Genomic DNA, 19,803 nt, shown 5'->3' on the forward strand with positions numbered 1-19,803 from the left:
CATCAGACCTAGAAGGAGCCAGAAAATCAGCTCTGCTTCCTGATTCAAGAGGGGGGCATGTCAAATTAAAACCCTAAATTCGCAAATTTAAGGATGACTCCTCTTCTCTCTGTGAGCTTGCATCCTGTCTCCACTTTGTGACAGCAGCACTGCAGATCAGTGTGGGCCCCCCAGTAGAGTCAAAGGGGCCTGGTTCCAGCTCCACCACTGACAAACTCTGTCTCTGGGCAGCTTCTCTCACCCTCATGGGGTTGTCTCTGAGACTCAGAGATATCATTTAAGGGGTCCTGCCCATTTGCTCCATGTTGGCACACACACATTTGCACATGGCTGGAGGGAAGCAAAGTTACAACAGCGCACATAGGTCTCATGTAGCATTCACACACACAGATCTCAGGTGGATACCAAGAAGTTCCAGGCTAGCTACAGCTCTCTGGTATAGTTACTTCCCCAGTTTCTCGATGATTCTTTCACACTTTCTTCTCCTTCCTCAATGCCCCACACCTCTGTCTTTCCTGAGTCCCTTTGCTTGACACTTGAGGAAGAAAGGATAGACAGTAAGATGCGAGATCCACCACCGCCACCTCCTCCAACTCACTGTATGCACACGCCCTGACCTGCAGGTTGCTATCATTGAGAGAAATATCCTTATTCCTTAAAATAAATTGTCCTATGAACTCTTCCCCTCCGCAGGGACTTAGATTCACTCTCTCCTATCTTAGCTATTCATTGGATCATTCCCAAGATCACCAAGCAAACGTGTATGAGTAACAATTATCTTTAAAAAAGAAAAAAATCGCCTGGTTAATCCCACAGCCTTCTCCAAACACCATAACATTCTCTGTCCCCCTTCAAGGCAGCTATCCAATTCTGTCATCTTGCTTTTTTCCACTCCCAAGTATCCCTCTTCCTTCTTCACTCACCAGCTGGACATCTGTGCCCCACACAGGTAAAACCACTCCTCAGTGTCATCAGGGACCCTCATGCTACCCGGGCCAGAAGAGACATCTCTGGCCTCATCTCACTCAGTCTCTCAGCAACTTTCAGGGTATCTGATCATTCTCTCCTTGAAGCATGACCTTGCCTTCTTACCCACTGCGATGCCACCGTCCCTCCTCTCCCACAGCTCCTGCTCAGTTTCCTAACATGAGTTCTGAGTTCCAGTGTGATCTCTTTCTAGTCAATTTCATTGAATTCCAGGGCTTTACATGCCATTCTTAGGCCAGACAGCTCCCACTATCACCTGTACTTTGTCCTCCAAACATGTACTTATACTCCTACTTGGGTATCTAAGGGACTTTTCAAACTAACACACCAGTGCTGGTAAGGCTCAATTTTTATTTTTTTTTTTTTTTTTTTTTAGAGTTTTTTGCTACAGGGCACGTGCACTCGCCAGAGAGACAGAAAGCGAGAAATCACCCCCCAGGGGGGTTGACCACACCACAATCCCTTCTCCTCCATTCTCCTCTCAGGATCTTGGGCATGCACGCACATGTGCCCGGCGTGAGTTTTAAGCCACCGGGTCCGGGACACGAACCGCGGTTGACTACGTGGGAGTCCAGCGACATAGCCATTACGCTAACTGCTGGTTCCCTAGGAGCATTAACTTTTAAAAAGTAAAACTACAATAACAGTCTGGTGAGCGCCTGGGCCCTATAGCCAAAAACCTCTCCAAAAAAAAAAAAGTTAATGCTCCTGGGGCCAGCAGATGGTGCGCTGATTAAGGCACTGGACTGCCACATGACCTACGTGCTTCAAGTCCCCTTGAAAAACACACCAGGCATGTGTGCGTGCATTCCCAAAATCCAAGAGGAGTGTGGAGGAGAAGGGATTGTGGCATGGCCATCCCCTGTGTGGGGGGTTATATCTCACTTTTCCTCTCTCTGTCTCTCTCCAGTGAGTACACATGCTCTGTGAAAAGAAAGAAAGAAGAGGGGGAAAAAAGAAAGAAAGAAAAGTTAATGTTCCAGAACAGGTTGTCAATTGCTTTCTCTGCAAACTTGCTCCTTTAAATTCCCTCAAAGAAACTGAAAATCTCTTCATTATCCTTGGTTGTTCTCTTTCCAACCCAACTGTAAGCTCCGCTTTCTCTACTGCCAAGACAAATTCCCTTGGCCGCCTCCTCACCATCTGGGCAAGCCGTCAGCACTGTTCCTTGTGTTACTGAACAGTTTCTTCCTGGCTCTGTGGAGTCCATTCTAATCTCCTGTTAGGACTGAATTGTCTCCTCAGAATTCGTAGGTGGAAACCTAACCCCAATGTACTGGAGATGGGGCTTTTATAATAAGAGGAGGATGCATCGGGAATGCGCACACAGAGAGAAGGCGGCCAAGAAGATCGATCTCACCAGACACTAAATAGACCAACATCTTGATCTTGAACTTCCAACCTCCAAAGCTAAGAAAATTAACCTCTTATTTCAATTCCCCAATCTGCGGCATTCTGTGTCAGCTTAGCCAACTGATACAACTGCTATTATCTGTTCTGTTTAGAGCGTCCAGTGTGAACTTTGAAAAGCTGCAATCCAAGCATGCCACTTTCCTCCATTGCCCTCACCAAAATGAAAACCTCTCAGAAGCTTACTTGACAAAAGAGGTCAACTCCTCACCTGGCCTAAGAGGCTGACATGGTCTCATCCTGCCCAGCCTCCAACCTATTCTCTCTCTCCCTCTTCTATTTTTTAAGATTTAAAAAAAAATGGTTTTGAGAGGTTTTTCGCTATAGGGCGCGTGCGCTCGCCAGACAGACAGAGAGAGACAAAGAGACAGAAAGCGAGAAATCACCCCCTGGGGGGGATGGGCACGCCGCAATCCCTTCTCCTCCATTCTCCTCTTGGGATCTTGGGCACGCGCACACACACACGCATGCCTGGCGTGAGTTTTAAGCCACTGGGTCTGGGACGCGAACTGCAGTCGACTATGTGGGAGTCCAGCGACATAGCCATTAAGCTAACTGCTGGTTCCCAAGATTTAAAAATTATTTTTAAGAATTATTTTTTAAAGAATAATTTAATTTGATCAGAGAGAGAGTGAGAGAGTAGGAGAGGGAGTGCAAGTGAGAGAGCAAGTTGCCATGTCTAGGACTCGAACTGTTGTCAGCCACATGAGAGTCCAGCATCCTTAAGCACCATTCCACCTGCTGGCCCACCTTCAACCTCTTCTAAAACCACTCTCATTTATTCACCAAGTGCAGTCGTATACCCTTCTTTACGTTTCTTAGATGCCGTTAGTTTCTGAAGCTTTTGCTCTGGCTGTTCCCTGTACCCATGTTGCCCTTTCCCCAGCTCTTGTATAGCTGGCTCTTAATGGTTTCTCTGAGATTACCTTAAATGGCTATCTTCACCACCCAATCAGAATTAGTCCCCTCAGAGTTTTCCAACATTTACCTGCATTAGTTTCCACATAGCACTTCAAATCACTCGACAATGCTGATGTTATTTATTTATAGCCTGTCTGCCACCACCACCCAGAATACAGGTCCCTCCGAAACAGAGGTGTTATCTGCTAGCTTCTGCATCCCTTTCCCTTCCACTCAGTAAATGGATGTCAAAAAAAAAAAAAAAAAAAGAATTTGTACAGATCTAACCTAATGCATAGAATGTAGTGAAAACAGAAGACAATCACCCACTTTCTGCCACACTTCTTAGAGACGTAGGCCCCTTCGGATGAGTTAATAAAGAATAACAGATTCTGGATAGCGGTGATTAAACATGTGCAGTGATATTCCAAAACCCCATTAAAATATCAGTAAAAGTTCAAAAGATATAAACTTACAAGGATACAGAGGACAGGAAATAAGATGCCAGTATTTAGGACCAGCAACTGGTGTGGGGGTTAAGGGTGCTGGACTCCCACCTGGCCGATTGCAGTTCAAGTCCTGGACCTGGGGCTTGCCTTCTTGCTTTCCCTTTCTCTCTGTCTCTCTGGTCAAATTTTAAAGTAAGAAGAAATGGAATTAAATAAATAAATAAACCAAAAAAAAAAAAAAAGATGCCAGTATTAGAAAGACATCAGCAAACATTTTCTGAACACAGAACGCTGAAACCTAATTGTGGATGGGTGGTAGGGGAAGCCAACAAGGATGTCAGTTTGTGCATTTGAACCCCAGAAAGATTCAGATATTAGAGAAATTAGAGGCACCAGATATCTCTAAGTGGCGGTGGGGGAGATAGGTAACAAAAAGGCTAAAAATAGGAGAATTAGTTCAAAGTACATAAAATGACCTACTAGACTTTCAGGAGACCTCCCCTAACACCTCCACCCTCATGAATGAAGTAAAGCAAATTATAAAAGGCTTGAACCTATAGATTTGATATCTTGTATTCTGTTTGTCTTTGTTTTTCTGCCTTGGAATAATCAGTAAGAAGGCCCTCACTAGATGCAGACTCCTTGACCTTGGATAGTTTAGCATCCAGAACTATAAGAAATGAATCTTTGTTCTTTATAAACCACCCAGTTTTAAGTATTCTGTTATAACACCATAATATGTACTAAAACATACTCCAAACACATACATATTCATAACCCTAAGACATACATATGTACATGTCCTAAAAATCCATATACATCAAACTCATACATACATGAAACATATCCACATATCATACACACACAGCCCTCCCAGATATACACACACATATCCCAAATCTACATATACCCCAAACACAAATGGACACCCTAAATACATATACACACACACCTCAAACACACACTCCCTACATACATACCTCAAGCATACACACAGCTATCTCTCACACACGCCAAACATAAACATATCCCAGACAGTACACATACTTCAAATACAGTAGGTGCAAACACTTAACAGTTAAGCAGCCTTTTCTGTTTTTTACAATATGAATAGAAAAATCAAAGACAACCATATATGTAAATAAATCTTCTAAAATGCAAGATCAAAAAGGAAAACAAATAGATGGTGGTGAGGTGACTAGGGGTGGGGGGAAGAAACACGAAAGGGAAAAAAGATAGTATAGGGAACAGAATACAATTTCTAAATCCCATCATCGTAATACTTAGGCAAAAAGGTATTGTATTTATAAGACAGTATTCTGTAAAAGGAAACATTTGAATGTAACAAAGAGCATCTGGAAATGTAAAATGCAGAAAGAAAAAAATCAGTACAAGAAATAACAGAAATAGTTCAGGGAAATCTCTCAAAGTATAACAAAAAGAATAAATGAGAAGTATAAGATTATAAATAAAACTAAAGGCCCAATTCAGAAAGTCTAAATTGGGAGATTCAGAAGGAGTAAAGAGGGGAGAAAAGAAAAGGAATCAATGATATAAAGCAATAAAAGGTGACAGAGCTGCAGGGTATAAATCTCTAGGATGAAATTGGGCCTCTGGATGTGCAGCAAGAAGAATTGACTAAGGTTCACTTTAAGGGGTATTGTCAGGCTATTTCAGAACACTAGGAATAGAGGAGACTTAAAGGTAGGTACTCTGTAGGTGACAAATACATAACATGTTACTTATTTAAAAATCAAGAATAAGCAATAGACTTTCAACAGCAAACCTGACACCCAGAGGCAATATGGCAAGGCCTTAGATATTCTGGGAAATAATTACTATTAACCCAGAATTAGACACCTGGATAAATCATTAAACACATGTAATAATAGAATGTACTTGCATTCTCAGTTACATGACACTTTTTGCACTCAACATAGCCTCCCTCCGTGAGGTACTAGAAGACATGTACCACTAAGATGAGTAAATAAACCAAGAATAGCTTCCAGGAGATCCAGGAGGAAGAACACCAATAACAAACAGAAAAAGAAACCCTCTATCTAATGCTGAAAGGAAATTCTCTGAAAGATATTGTGCACTGGTCTACAGGACAACCAACTCGAGTTGCTGCAGAAGGTGTAATAGTCAGGGTTTTCCAGGGAGACAGACCCAATAGGATATGTATAGATATACAAGACGGGATGTGTTGGGAGATTAGCTCATGTAATTACGCTAGCTGAGGAATCTGCAAGCTGCAGACCCTGAGATGCTGGTACTGTGGTTCGATCTAAGTCTGAAGGGAAGTCAATGCTCTAACTAATAGACCTGGGCACAGAGGTGAAAATCCAGGGGGCTGCTATTTTGAGTCCTAGAGTCCAAAGTCAGGCTAACCTTGAGGTATGATGTCCAAGACAACAGAAGAAAATATATCCTATTCTTTTATGAAAAGATCAACCTACCTTCTGTGTTAGTTCTCCCAGGGCCCTTTGTTGATTAGGCGGCACCTACCCACACTGAGGTTCGAACTTCCCCAGTTTATTCGGACTCACATGTTAATCTCTTCTGGTGTAAAACCCCCTTGTGCACACCCAGAATCATGCTTTATCAGTTTCTAGGTATTCTTTAATCTATTCAAGTTGGCACCCCAAACCAACCATCATAGAAAGAGTGCCTCTCTAGAAATAATTCTGATTAATTTTTTGATGTGTTGACCTCTGTTGAGAAGAGTTTCATAGTTTTATCAGATTGCTTAAAGAAAAAAAAGACAAAGACATAGAAAATCAATCAAATTAAAATAATCAAAACAACGATTAACTCCAGGAAAAACAAAAGGCTGTACAAGAAAGGAAAAGTTAACTATAGTATACTCTGTGGCTCAAAGGTGAATAATTTACATAATAAAAACAACTTAAATACATAATAGTTATTTGACCAAAATTATGACATAACAGTAATGGAAGAATGTTCAAAGAAGTCTGTGTATGGGTTTTTATCTGTTTAGGAGGGTATATGTGTTCTCTGCTGCTTAATAACTGAATACCATGCTGGCTAACTTACCAAAAATTGAGGTTTATTTAGTTCACAGTTTTTGAGACTCAAAAGCAAAGGGTTGCATCTGGTGAGGGTCTTCTTGTTAATGGGGAATCTGCAGAGTCCTGCAGTAGCACAAGGCAACACATGGCAAGAGCTTGCATGTGTCTGTGTTCACACCGTCATGTTACTGTAAAATCACCAGGATTCAATCATTAATCTTTTCCTGGGGGTCCCACCCTGATGAATTTATTTAATCCTAATTACTTTTCAAAGGCCCATCACAGGACCAACAGATGGCATAATGTTTGCATCGCTGGACTCCTACATAGCTGACCATGTTTTAAGTCCCGTACCCAACAACTTAAAACTCACACTGGTTGCATGTGTGTGCATACCCAAAATCCAGAAAGAAGAGCAGAGAAGAGATTTCGGTGTGGCCACCCCTCCAGGGCATGATTTCTCACTTTTTGTCTCTCTCTCTCTGGTGAGCACACGCACCCTATTCAACACCGTAGTCAGACTAAGTTTTTATACTCTTAATATCTTCATGACACAACCAAATCTGAACATATGCATTTTATGGGGACACATCCAAGCCACAACTGTATGCAAGAAAATAAATCTGCCTCAGCCCCTGTGGCATAGTTGTTAGTGTACCCAACTGTGGAGCTAGAAGCCACATGCTAGCTGTGGTTTGAGTCCCTAGCCCTCTTGGCCTGAAAACACGCTGGGTGTGTATGCACCTGCCCAGAATCCTGGTCAGCTGTAGGAAGGGGATCACAACATGACTAAGCCCTGCGGGATGTTTCTCCCTTTCTTTCTCATTCTTTTTTGTTATAGGGAGCGTGCGCTCGCCAGACAGAGATACAGAGAGATAGAAAGTGAGAAATCACCCTCCAGGAGGGATGGCCACACTGCAATCCCTTCTCCTCCACTCTCCTCTCGGGATCTTGGGCACACACGCACACATGCCCGGCATGAGTTTTAAGCCACCGGGTCTGGGATGCAAACCATGGTCAACTACATGGGAGTCCAGCGACATAGCCATTACGCTAACTGCTGGTCCCTCCCTTTCTCTCTCATTCTTATGCTCAGGTGCCTTATCATGGATTCTTGTAAAAAAAAATTTTTTTTGAAAGAGCGCAAACCTATTTATTGTCTTCTACTTTAGGAAGCCAATAGTCTGTAACAGGTAAGTCAAGAAATATCAATGTAAATACAGTTTTTTTTAAATGTTGCTGCATCACCTATGGAATGGCAAAAAGTGGTTAGAGCAGTTTGCCTCCGGAGAGGGAGACCCAGGAGTAGGAAAATGACTTTTGGTATACATTTATTATTTGAGTAAGATTAAAAATTCAAAATAAAGCCAAACAAAACGTAAAGGAGTAGGGGTAAGTCGTCACAGAAAGGGGGAAAGCTGGACCTACCACTGCTGAGCTTCTCTGTGAGGAGGCCACGCATGAGCAATTGTATGGGGTTCAAGAGCATAAAGCGCGGGGTGTCCTCACTCCTCTCTCCGCTCGCTACATCATTGTCATGGTAGAGAGAGCGGCTGACGTTTACAGAGGGCTGTCTGTGAGCAAGGGACAGTGCCGAGCAGCTTCCTAGACAGATAATTCCATTCTCAAGTAGCCCCTGAGGTAGGGGTACTAAAGTGTTCTAGGTTCTATAATTTTCCTATTTTCCAATGAGTAGACCAATAAAACCCGATAACCAGGTCAATGCAATACTCTCTTGTCTCGGAATAAGAAGGGAATGAGAAGAAACTACTAATTTGTAGCTAGTTTTTTGCCTTTTAAAAAAATGAATGGCCAAATACCCACAATTTTAAAACCCCGGGAAAACTTGGTGAAAGACTAAGGTTGACTTAGACTGGGAAAAAGGGAGGCTGCCGAGGAATGGGGGTGCTGGGTGGTTGGAAGACATGTTAAAACCACAAAACGTCAAGTCTGCTTACAGCCAGACACAAATCTGTCCAATCATTAAGGGGCAGAAAGTGCCAAGCTTGAAGCATTTATAAATCACCTCAACTAATCAGCCATTTAAGGACAATCCCATAAAAAAATAAAAGGGACCGCAGCAGGCTGCTCTCGAGAGATAAATGGCTTTGCAGCCTCATCTGGGGTATGCAAATGTGAGGATATCGGCTGGCATTTTCTGAATGATAACTTCGTTTATTTCCAAGGGGGCAGCTCACGGGAAACAGCTGAAAACCTGGGGAGAATTCTCTAGCTTTGAGGTGAGCTATGCATCAGCGCAGTTCCTCAGCAGCTTTCCTAAGAGAGCTTGAGCCCTGGGCTCAGGAGGCAGATGGGGAGCTGGGTAGCTCGGTTCCAGGACCAGCCCTACAGTGCCCATGGTGAAACCAGGTGACCGTCAAAGCCACAACCAAGACAGGTCCTTTCCTCCAAGCTCGCGCCTCGGCTCTCTCAGCACTACCATCCTAAAGCAGCACAGTCTCAGCAATTTAGAGCTGGGTGGCAGTGTCACTGTTGTCAAGTGCCTTCCTTTTCTAAATGAGGAACAGTGATCCGGTATAGTGAGTTGAATGACGGGCCCCAAAAAGACACATCCATGTACTAACTCCCAGAAGCTACAAATGTGATCTTACTGGAAAAAGTTTTTGCATATAGAATTAAAGGTCACGGATTATCCAAGCAGGCCCTAAATTTCATAAATGTTATTAGGAGAAATAGAAACAAGAGAAGAGGGAACCAGCAGTTAGTGTAATGGCTATGTCGTTGGACTCCCACGTAGTCAACCGCGGTTCACGTCCCGGACCCGGTGGCTCAAAACTCATACCAGGCGTGTGTGCGTGTGTGCCCAAGATCCTGAGAGAATGGAAGAGAAGGGATTACGGCGTGACCATCCCCCCCCGGGGGGTGATTTCTCGCTTTCTGTCTCTATGTCTCTCTCTGTCTGGTGAGTGCACACGCCCTATAGAAAAAACCTCTCCAAAAAAAAAAAAAAAGAAAAGAAAGAAAAAGAAACAAGAGAAGATAAATAGAAGGGGGGAGGGGGGTCTCCAAAAGTTCGTGGAAAATGTATACTACGGAAAAATTATGCATCAATTTCTTTTTTTATTTTACAGAGATTTTTGCCATAGGGCACATGCACTCACCAGAGAGACAGCCGGAGAAACAGAGAGACAGAAAGTGAGAAATTACCTGCCACAGGGGATGGCCACACTGCAGTCCTTTCTCCATTTTCTTTTCAGGATTTTGGGGACACACACACACACACACACACACATCCAGTGTTTTTCAAGCTGCTGGGTCTGGGACTCGACCCCAAATGCACAGTTGGCCATGTGGGATCCCCCTGCCTTAGCCACCATGCCACCTGCTGGCCCCGTGGACATAAGATTTTAAGTCAGGATAAGTATGAGGAGTATGTCACTGGATCATAGAATAAGAATACTTTTTTTTTTTTTAACTGCCCGCTATCCCTAACCAGATGTATATTCATTCCTAACAGCAGGGGGAGAGCCATATTTGCTCCACTCTCTCTCCAGTATTTGGTGTCAGAGTTCTGAATTTTAACCATCCTTAGAGATGCGTGGTAGAGTCTCTTTTTAATTTGTGCATTCCTGATGGCATAGGATACAGAGCATCTTTTCACATGCTGGTTTGCCATCTGCATTATGTTCCTTGGTGAGGTTTCTGTTCAGGTCTTTTACCCACTTTTTAATTGGGTTGTTCATTTTCATATTGTTGAATTTTAAGAGTTCTTTAGATATCTGAAAAACAGTCGTTTACTAGAGCTGTCTTTTGCAAATAAATTCTCCATCTGCAGCTTGTCTTTTCATTCATTGTTTTCTCCATAGTTTGTTTCTCCTGTGTGTATGTGTGTGTGTGAAAGAGAGAGAGAGAGAGAGACAGACAGAGACAGCATGCACCCCCCCCTCCCCAAACAGGGTCTTCACACCACAGTCCTACCCTGGTCTCAGCTGGGCTGGATTACAAGCACATGCGTGTGCTCCTAGCCTGCTCAAGGAAGTTCCAGGATTTGAGAGATCACCCCACAAGAGGGGGATGGCCACACCACAATCCCTTCTCCTCCATTCTCCTCTCTGGATTTTGGGCACTCATGCACAAGATATTTTTAAGCTGCCGGGTCTGGGTTTCAACCACAATCAGCCATGTGGGAACTCAACGCCTCAACCATTATGGCTAATGCCGGCCCTCGTACAATGTGATTTTACAGTAGAAGAACACAGTGTGTAATGGTCCTTTCAAGATAATTAACATATCCATCATCTGAGCCACTTGTCATACTTGTATTTGGGAAGCATTTTGTTACTTTGAGATAAACATCAAGCTGGTGTCTACATTCTCCCCATTATTTTAGAACACTAGAAATTGTTACTCCTATCTAATTTGATTCCCCTACTCTCCACCCCACTCCACCCTTCCCAGCCTCTGGTAGTTGTGCTTCATCCTCTTAGAGACTTTTTCTTTTTCTCCCAGTTTTCACATGTAAAGGAAAACACGTGCTATCTTTCTGTGCCTGGCTCATTTCACTCAATGTAGAGTCCTCCAGGCTTCCTCATTCAACATCTAACGACAGGAGCTTGTTCTTTTTAACGACGGGATGGTATTCCAGCATGTATACACATGTACACATATTTTCTTCCTCCACCTATCATTTTAGACACTTCAGTTGCTTTCATATCTTGCCTACTATGCTGCAAACTGTGTGGGTGCAGACACCTTCACAGCTCATTGGTTGCTTTCCTTTGGATGTACACCTAGTTGTGGGATTGTGGAATCATATGCCAATATTTCACATCACGTCATAGTTACTGTAGATATATTGAAATTTTACTTATTCAAACTCCTAATTTGGAATGACTTATCACATCCACTTCTAGCTGTGGTCATTGAATGCATTCATAAAGAACCATAGGGCAGGCTCCATGGCTTGGTGATTAAGGCCATTAAATCCCACATGGCCAACCCTGTGGTTTGAATCCCATGGCCAACCCTGTGGTCTGGATCCTAGACCCAGAGACCTGAGGAATACTCCAGCCTGTGTGTGCCTGCGCAAAATTCCAACTGATGGAGAAATGGAGAAAAAGGGAATGCAGCATGACCATTCTCCTGAGGGGTGCTTTCTCCTCTCTCTCTGACAAGTGCATGAGGGACCAGCAGTTAGCATAATGGCTATGTTGCTGGACTCCCATGAAGTCAACTGCAGTTCAAGTCCCGAACCTAGCAGCTTAAACTCACACTGGGTGCATGTGCGTGCGTGCCCAAGATCCCGAGAGAAGAATAGAGGAGAAGGGATTGCAGCGTGGCCAGCACCCCTGGGGGGGGATTTCTCACTCTCTGTCTCTCTGTCTCTCTGTCTTTCTGGTGAGCACATGTGCCCTATACCGAAAACCTCTCCCAAAAAAAAAGAAAAAAGTACATGCAACCTCTTGCAAAAAAAATTTTTTAAAAAGATCACCTATACTATATTAGATCTTTTTTAAAAGATCACATATACTATATTAGATGCCTTTCATATTTGATAACTGTCAATATAATTGGTTTCCTTTGTAATCCTACATTATTTTTTTTTTAAGTTTTTGCTATAGGGCATGAACATGCACCCAGAGAGACACACACAGAGTGGGAAACGGAGGAAAAGTGAGAAAGCGTCCCCCGGGAGGATGGACATGCCACAATCCCCTCTCCTCCGCCCTCCTCTCAGGATCTTGGAGAAAGACAGACATACACACACACAGCTAGCGAGTTTTTCAAGCTATCAAGCCAGTACTCAAGACCTCACTTACATGTGGAATCTAAACATGTTGAACTCATGGAAAGGAAGAGAAGAGGGGTTTCCCAGGGATCGGGGTGGGGACGATGTCGGTCCAAGGACACAAACTTTCAGTTGTAAGAAGAGTAAATTCTGGAGACCCAGTGTGCAGCCTGGTGATGATAGCTGCCTAATGAATTCTGCGACGGCATTCTGAGAAGGGAGCCCGGGACCTCATGACAAGGCTAGAAGAGTCCACGGCATAAAACAGGGTCAGGGCACTCCCCTCAAGAACTCAGAAGTGAACCCTGAACTTGAAGGCACAGCCCAGGCTCATTCTCCTTCGAGGCCCTGGCACCTGGCGCAGTACCTGGCATGTTGTAGACGCTCAATGTACGTCCCTGCTAAAACGCTCATCACGTTTTTGCTAGCAGGATATGAGGTTTGTGCCACCGAGGTCAGAGCAAAGAGATGCTTATTTTATTTTTTTTTTAATTAGAGATTTTTGTTACAAGGTGTGTACACTCGCTGGAAAGAGAGAGACAGAAAGCAAGATATCACCCCTGAGGAGGGATGGCCACACTGCAATCCCTTCTTCCATTCTCCTCTTGGGATTTTGGGCACAAACACACAAGCCCAGTGTCAGGTTTAAGCCACCGGGTCTGGGATTCGAATCATGGTACACTACACGAGAGCCCAGCAATGTAACCATTTTGCCATCAGCTGGTCCCCAAAGGGCCGCATTTTAGAGACATTCTCATTATTTCTGTGCTTGAGAGGACCGACCACTTCTACCATCTCTCTCAGCACCCCCTGCAGATCTGTGCCCACACTCTGTCCATTTCCGCCATCAGCGGGTGTCCTCTCCTGCCACCAGCAAAAGCCAGTTTGCTGTGTGATGCCCGAGCTGGAGATGGACAGCTGGACCTCTCCTGCCACCGGCACCAAAGACTCCACCGCGGAGCTGCAGGTGTGACTCAGAGGGCGCTGACTTGGCACTGCTCTCTAAAAGGCTCAGGAATGACCACTGCCCCTCATGGCCATCACGGCTGCAAGTAACCCCATAGTCTCCGCAGCCTCCACTTGATTTTTAGCTTTATTAGTTCCAGATCTTCTCCCAGAGGACAAGAATGGCCAATAGATACCTCATGGCTTAGGAAATACTTTCAAGAGCCCACCAGTTCCTGACCGACTGTGCAGAGGCAGGGCTCGGAACGAATCACTTTCCCCTGCAACGGGGGCAAGCAGAACGGGAGAAAGTATTCTCCGCCAGCTGAAGGAGTGGCCTCATTCCGAACGCACTCTGCTTCTCTCTACAGATTTCCTTCTTATTTTCGGATTACTTTGATTGGCTAATAAGATGTCTAAGGATGAGATTAATCAGTGCGACTCATAACCTTAGCCGCGCCTGTCTCTCCACAGCCTCCACCGGCAGCCCCACAAATAGAGGCTTCCTCCACAATAAACACTTTTTATAATACCAATAAGCTCACTCCAGGGAGTGCTGTTATCATGAAATAACCATGGCCCTGTGGGACTCAGCCTGGCCATGTTTCATTCCTCATAATGCCGGAGGGAGGCGAGGGAGCGGGGAAGGGCAGAGGTAAGGGGTGATTATATGGAAATAACGGCACCCCATATTGTGCCTTTTTGCTTAAAGCTTTAGACACCTCAGCTGAGGACGTGGACCTGCGCATCTCGCAGGGCCGAGCAGCTGTGACTTCCTTGCATGCGTTGTGCCATCTGCATTCATGTATTTTTAATGGGTCTGTCAACCTGCAAACAAGACTTAGGTTGGGGCGTCAATTGGTCAACAGGATTAGTTCTGACCCTTGGTGGGTGCTTCTCACTGCCTGACCTTCTCTGGCAAGAATGATTAACAACACTGAAGTTGGGAGAAAACAAAACAAAACAAAACAACACAAATGAACATGGGCTTTTCCATCTCACATCTGCAAAGCGGCCCTGACCACACAGAGATTGAGAGACTCCAGGGCTAGTGACTGCGCCCACTTGACTTCATTTGGACTTGTTTTGATTACATGTGAATTTCCCTTCCTGAGGGCCAACGTGTCCTTCTGAATACTATGGCAAACTAATCATGTTCACATTATAGATAGTTACACGGGTGGGTTTGTATCTGTCTATAATAATGCAAAACGACAGTCAAAAGCAAAGAGAGCCTAGTGAAAACTACTGTCAGGGTGAGTGGTGTTAATAAAGTATATGGCAAAGGCAGCAGGTGACATGGTAGTTAAGGTGTTGGACTGCCACATGGCCAACTGTGGTTTGAGTCCTGAACCTGGAGGCTTGCTTTCTCACTCTCCCTCCCTTTCTTTCTCCATCTCTCTGATCAAAATGAAGAACAAATAAAATTAAGTAAATAATTCTTTAAAAAAAAAAAAAAAGAGAGAGGGCAACAGGTGTGTTGGTGGTTAAGGGTGCTGGACTCCCACATGGCCAATCACTGTTCGAGTCCTGGACTGGGCAACTTGCTTTCTCACTTCCCCTCTTTTTGCTCTGTCCCCCTCTCTGGTCAAGTTAAAATAAGTAAATGAATAAAAAGTGAAGTTAAATGAAATAATTCTTTTAAAAAAGTGGGAGGGGGGACACATGGCATGTGTGTATATCTGCTAGTAATGTCTTCATGAATGAAAGTAGTTGTTTTTAAAAATGACTTCTGATGGGACCAGCAGTTAGCGTAATGGCTATGCTGCTGAACTCCCATGTAGCTGACTGCGGTTCGAGTCCCGGGCCTGGTGGCTTAAATTCATGCCAGGCACGTGTGTGTGCGTGCCCAAGATCCTGAGAGGAGAATGGAGGAGAAGGGATTGCGGTGTGGCCAAACCCCCAGGGGGCGATTTCTCACTCTCTGTCTGTTTCTGTCTTTCTGGTGAGTGCACACGCCCTATAGCAAAAACCTCTCAAAAAAAAAAAAAAAAAAAAAGGAAAGAAAAACCAAAAACTTCTGAGCTTACTTAGGTTTTCCTACCAATTCTCTTTAGTGAAGTAGAGAATGCCGTATTTCCTTCCAGAAGCATGATACCTTTGGACATGTAGAGAATCAAAGGTAAATTCTAAATATTAAAGTAATATTGTAGTGAAAATAGAAGAAAGGTTTGTTTTCTCATAACGGCTAAACTACCCTGTGTTGAAAGGGATTGGGCTGGTGGTTAGTTTTTTGTAGTGGTGGTGGTTTAACATTGGTCTGTATCGTAAGGAAGTCGACCTACAACTAAGGTACAAGGGGAATTACGTCCATTTCTCTTCCTGCTAAACACACACACAAAGAAATCAATCTATTCATTCGAGGAAACTAACATCTACTCGAGGCAATTTCGTTATCTCATAATCCTTTAACGTAATTCAAAACCTACCGTCATCTGGAGGTCTTAGCCTGTTGGAAGGTCAAAGACACGAGAGTCAAGCTGGACTCCGAAACACCCAGAAAATCATTTTTCAACATTAAGTACGCACTTGGTCAACACGGAAGAAAGGCCATCAATGTTCTCATGCCAGACTCAGAAATCCCTCCTAAAAAACGGCACCGCGACTTTTTGTCTTTCTGGGAACGCAATTTTCACTTAAGCAAGGATCCCTAAGTTTCTTTAACACTCCTTGAAATCAATTTGGTGTCCAAAAAAGAGAGGAGGAAGATGGTTTTGATCTTGCAGTGACAGCGATTCAAGCAAATCAGCCTTTGTTGGGGACTGGATGTTCCCCCATTTTTTTTTTTTAATTTCATCAGGCTGAAATGGTTATAAAATGTCCTCTGTGAAAGAATATTCCATTTTAATCATGATTTCTCTTAAGAAAAAGAAATGTAAACATGCCAACATGACACTAAAGAACCACAATGTGTCTTCCTAATACAATAATAGGCATAGGTTTATGAACCATTCGACGAAACAGCCAAAGGAGAAATGAGATCATTTGGCTCTGGTCGCTGGATGTAATAGATCTCCCCTCGGTTAAGATAGCTGGGAACAGGCTGAAATGATTAATGGGAAAGCTTGATGGTGTAAAAACTGCTTAATGTAAGAGCGCAATATGGCATGCAAACCAAACTAAAACAACCATAAATATTTTAGGCACCTTATAAAGATTTAAGAATATTTATTCCACATATAAATCCTTCGTGTAGTATCAGCGAAAACCCAGAGTCTGGAGCTCTGGCAGCCTGAAATACAAGGCAGAGGATGAGGGCTGTGTGCCTTCTTTCTGTTTGCATTTTCCTGTGATGATTAAACCAAATTAGTTGGCTAACTGCTTCCAAAATGAGGCGAAACTCCCAAGTGCCAATCCTTCTACAGCTTTGTCAGCACTTACAGCTCACAGAAACCTGATCTCCAAAGCTTTGTGAGGAGAGAGAGACTGGGGCTAGAGAACATCTCAGTGGTTTTATTTTTCACCTGAGGTCTCCTTACGCACACTAACCAAAGTCTGGTCTAGAGTCACCCCCGAGCTAGGGCACAGATGCTTGTTGGAAATGCAGAATCCCTGGCCCCAGCCCAGACCTAGTGAATCTGCAGCTGCATTTTACCCAAATCCCCATGTGATGCACATGCACATTCAGTTTGGGAAGCTCTGGGTTACAACACTACTGTTCTCATGGTTCCCATTTCTGCCTCTGTTCCCAAGCTCCAGCTGGCTCCCCCAGGGTAGGTAAAAGTACAGTTAGTGAGACGGCAGCTTTGCCCCGGAGGACTCCTGTGACCTCCCTCAGATCCTGGGAACCTTACTTAGCCCCACTGAGCATCAGTATTCTGTCCTTAAAAATAAGGGGACATATGGCCCAGCCGTAACGGTTTATGTGTAGGGTAGCACAAGCAGTAGGGCACCCCTTTGGAAGTTGAGGCCACAGGAGAGGCTGGGGTTCAGATTCTGGGCCAACCTCAACAGTTCAAGTGCAGTAGCATACCCGTCATCCTAGCTAACTGAGAGGCTGGGACAGGGGACAACAGGGAGATTCTACCAAAAAGACTTACATTTCTCGTTCTCTCTCCCTCTCTCTTCCTTCTTCTCCCTCTTCCTCCTTGCCTTCCTTCCTCTTGCTAGATAGGAAGGAAGGAAGGAAGGAAGAAAGGAAGGAAGGAAGGAAGGAAGGAAGGAAGGAAGGAAGGAAGGAAGGAAGGAACTCTTTCAAAGGGATAATGAAATGACTAAATAAGATCATGTATTCAAAAGTTCACAGAGAAATGTGTAAGAGCCATCCAGGGGCATGGTGGTTAAGGTGGCTGACTTCACAGTTTGAGTCCCAGACCCAGTAGTTTAAAAGGAGGAGAAGGAGGAGAGAGAAACGCTGGATATATAGTAAATACTCAATCAACAGTAAATATTTGGAGTGATAAAGCACAGATGGAGGCCAGCAGGTGGTATGATGATTAAGGTGCTAGCTTCCCACATGGCCAACTGTGGTTCAAGCCCCAGACCCGGCAGCTTGACTATCATGCCAGGTGTGCGTGTGCCCAAAATCTCCAGAGGAGAATGGAGGAGAAGGAAATGCAGCCATCTCCCTGGAGGCTGATTTTTTATGTTCCTCTCACTGTCTCTCTCTCTGGCATGTGCATACACCATGTGGCAAAAAGCTAAAAAAAAAAAAAGGCACTGATGGGATCAATTTCAGTGTTGTGAAAGTTAACATCTTTTCTAAATTTCTTAATTCAATGGAATCAATAATGATTCCTAACACAAACATATTTCGACAAAGGTCGAAAAAAGGGTCAGTAACTAGAGGAGAGAAATAACGATAAAAGGAATGTAATTCTGCGTTAGCACTCCTTTGGGAGTATAGAGATACAAATATTTTTTCACATGCTGTTGGTTGACTTTTCACTCTGTTAATTGTTTACTTTGCTATGCAGAATCTCTTTAGCTTGATATAATCTCATTTGTCTGCCTTTGCTTTTGTTGCCTGTGATTTTCAGATTTTATTCATGAACTCTTTGCCCATACCAATGTTTCCTCCATGTTTTCTCCTCATAGCTTCAGGTTTTCAGTTTAATCACATCTAATCTTGCGCAATTTGTATGTGTTGCAGCCTGACACAATGTTGTCACTTAGAACAGCCTCGGTTTAAATCTATTGAGTCATCCTTTAATTTGGGGCATATTGGTGAGGGCCTACTGTGTGCTGAGCAGACTTACAGGCACGGCAGATGCAGCTATGAACAAAACCAGCCAAGTCCCTTCTCTAATCAAGCTTTCCTTCAAAGGAGGAAAAGACAGGCCAAAAATAAATAAATAAATAATAACCAAACAAAATCTAATGCCTCAGGATACAAGAAAAATAGCAAGTGGCTAGAGGACAGAGTGACGGCGGTAGGGGGATATTTTTGGTTAGGGAAGTCTGAGAAGGCGATGTTTGAACGAAGTCCTGACTGAAGTGAAGGCATAAGCCACGAAGACACCTATGAGAAAAGCGTTCCGGGGGATGGGAATAAGATCTGCGATCGACGTTATAAAGCTCCACCTGGCTGCTGTGAGGAGAGGGCAGGGGCAAGGGTGGACGTACAGAAGGTGACTGATACTCAGCCCACTATGTTAGACACTGAGAGACAGAAGATGAAACCAGCATTTGATCTTGATTCCATGGAGGGAAGGAACACGTACACAGATAGCGGCCACATGGCTAAACAACGGTACAAATGAGGGCCATCAGTGTCGACTCAGCAACAACTACCGCTACGTGGTCACCGACCGTGTGCCTCCCGTTCTTCACACTATCTGATTTATTCCTCCAAAAGACCCTGCAAGAGAGCAAGCATCATCCACAGACCATCAAATGGCAAATGTACCTAGTTTCTTGCCATCTTCAGTTGTCAATGACAAAGAGAAATGGATGCCCCAAGAGGTTAAGCAACTTGCTCAGAAATCAAGCTCATTACAAGACGGAGAAAGGAACTGGACCAAGCACCGTGGCTCCAAAGCAAGGCTCTGAACCCAGTCACGGCGCTGCCACCAAATGTCTCCCCGTAGGCATTTGTGCTTGTGACCTCTCGTCTAAGGAAACAGAAAAACCATCAAGGGAAGTACAAAGACCTCTCAAAATGATCAAGCACAGTTTTATGATGTGAAGATGGTTGTAAAAAGCAGCAATAGGCTTTAATGAGCTAAGAATTCTTTTCGCCCAAGAAAATGATTTGTATCCTTTCCATTTCTACACTCCCCAAAACAAAAATCATTATTTTTTTCTTCAACCTCCTACGAGTTGGTGTTTCTTATTTATATTGTTCTCCACACAGAGGACCGCCTTCTCTTTGTACATTCAAATCCATTCC

The sequence above is a fragment of the Tupaia chinensis genome, unplaced genomic scaffold (assembly GCF_000334495.1).
Source record: "Tupaia chinensis unplaced genomic scaffold, TupChi_1.0 Scaffold000185_1, whole genome shotgun sequence".
NCBI lineage: Eukaryota > Metazoa > Chordata > Mammalia > Scandentia > Tupaiidae > Tupaia > Tupaia belangeri.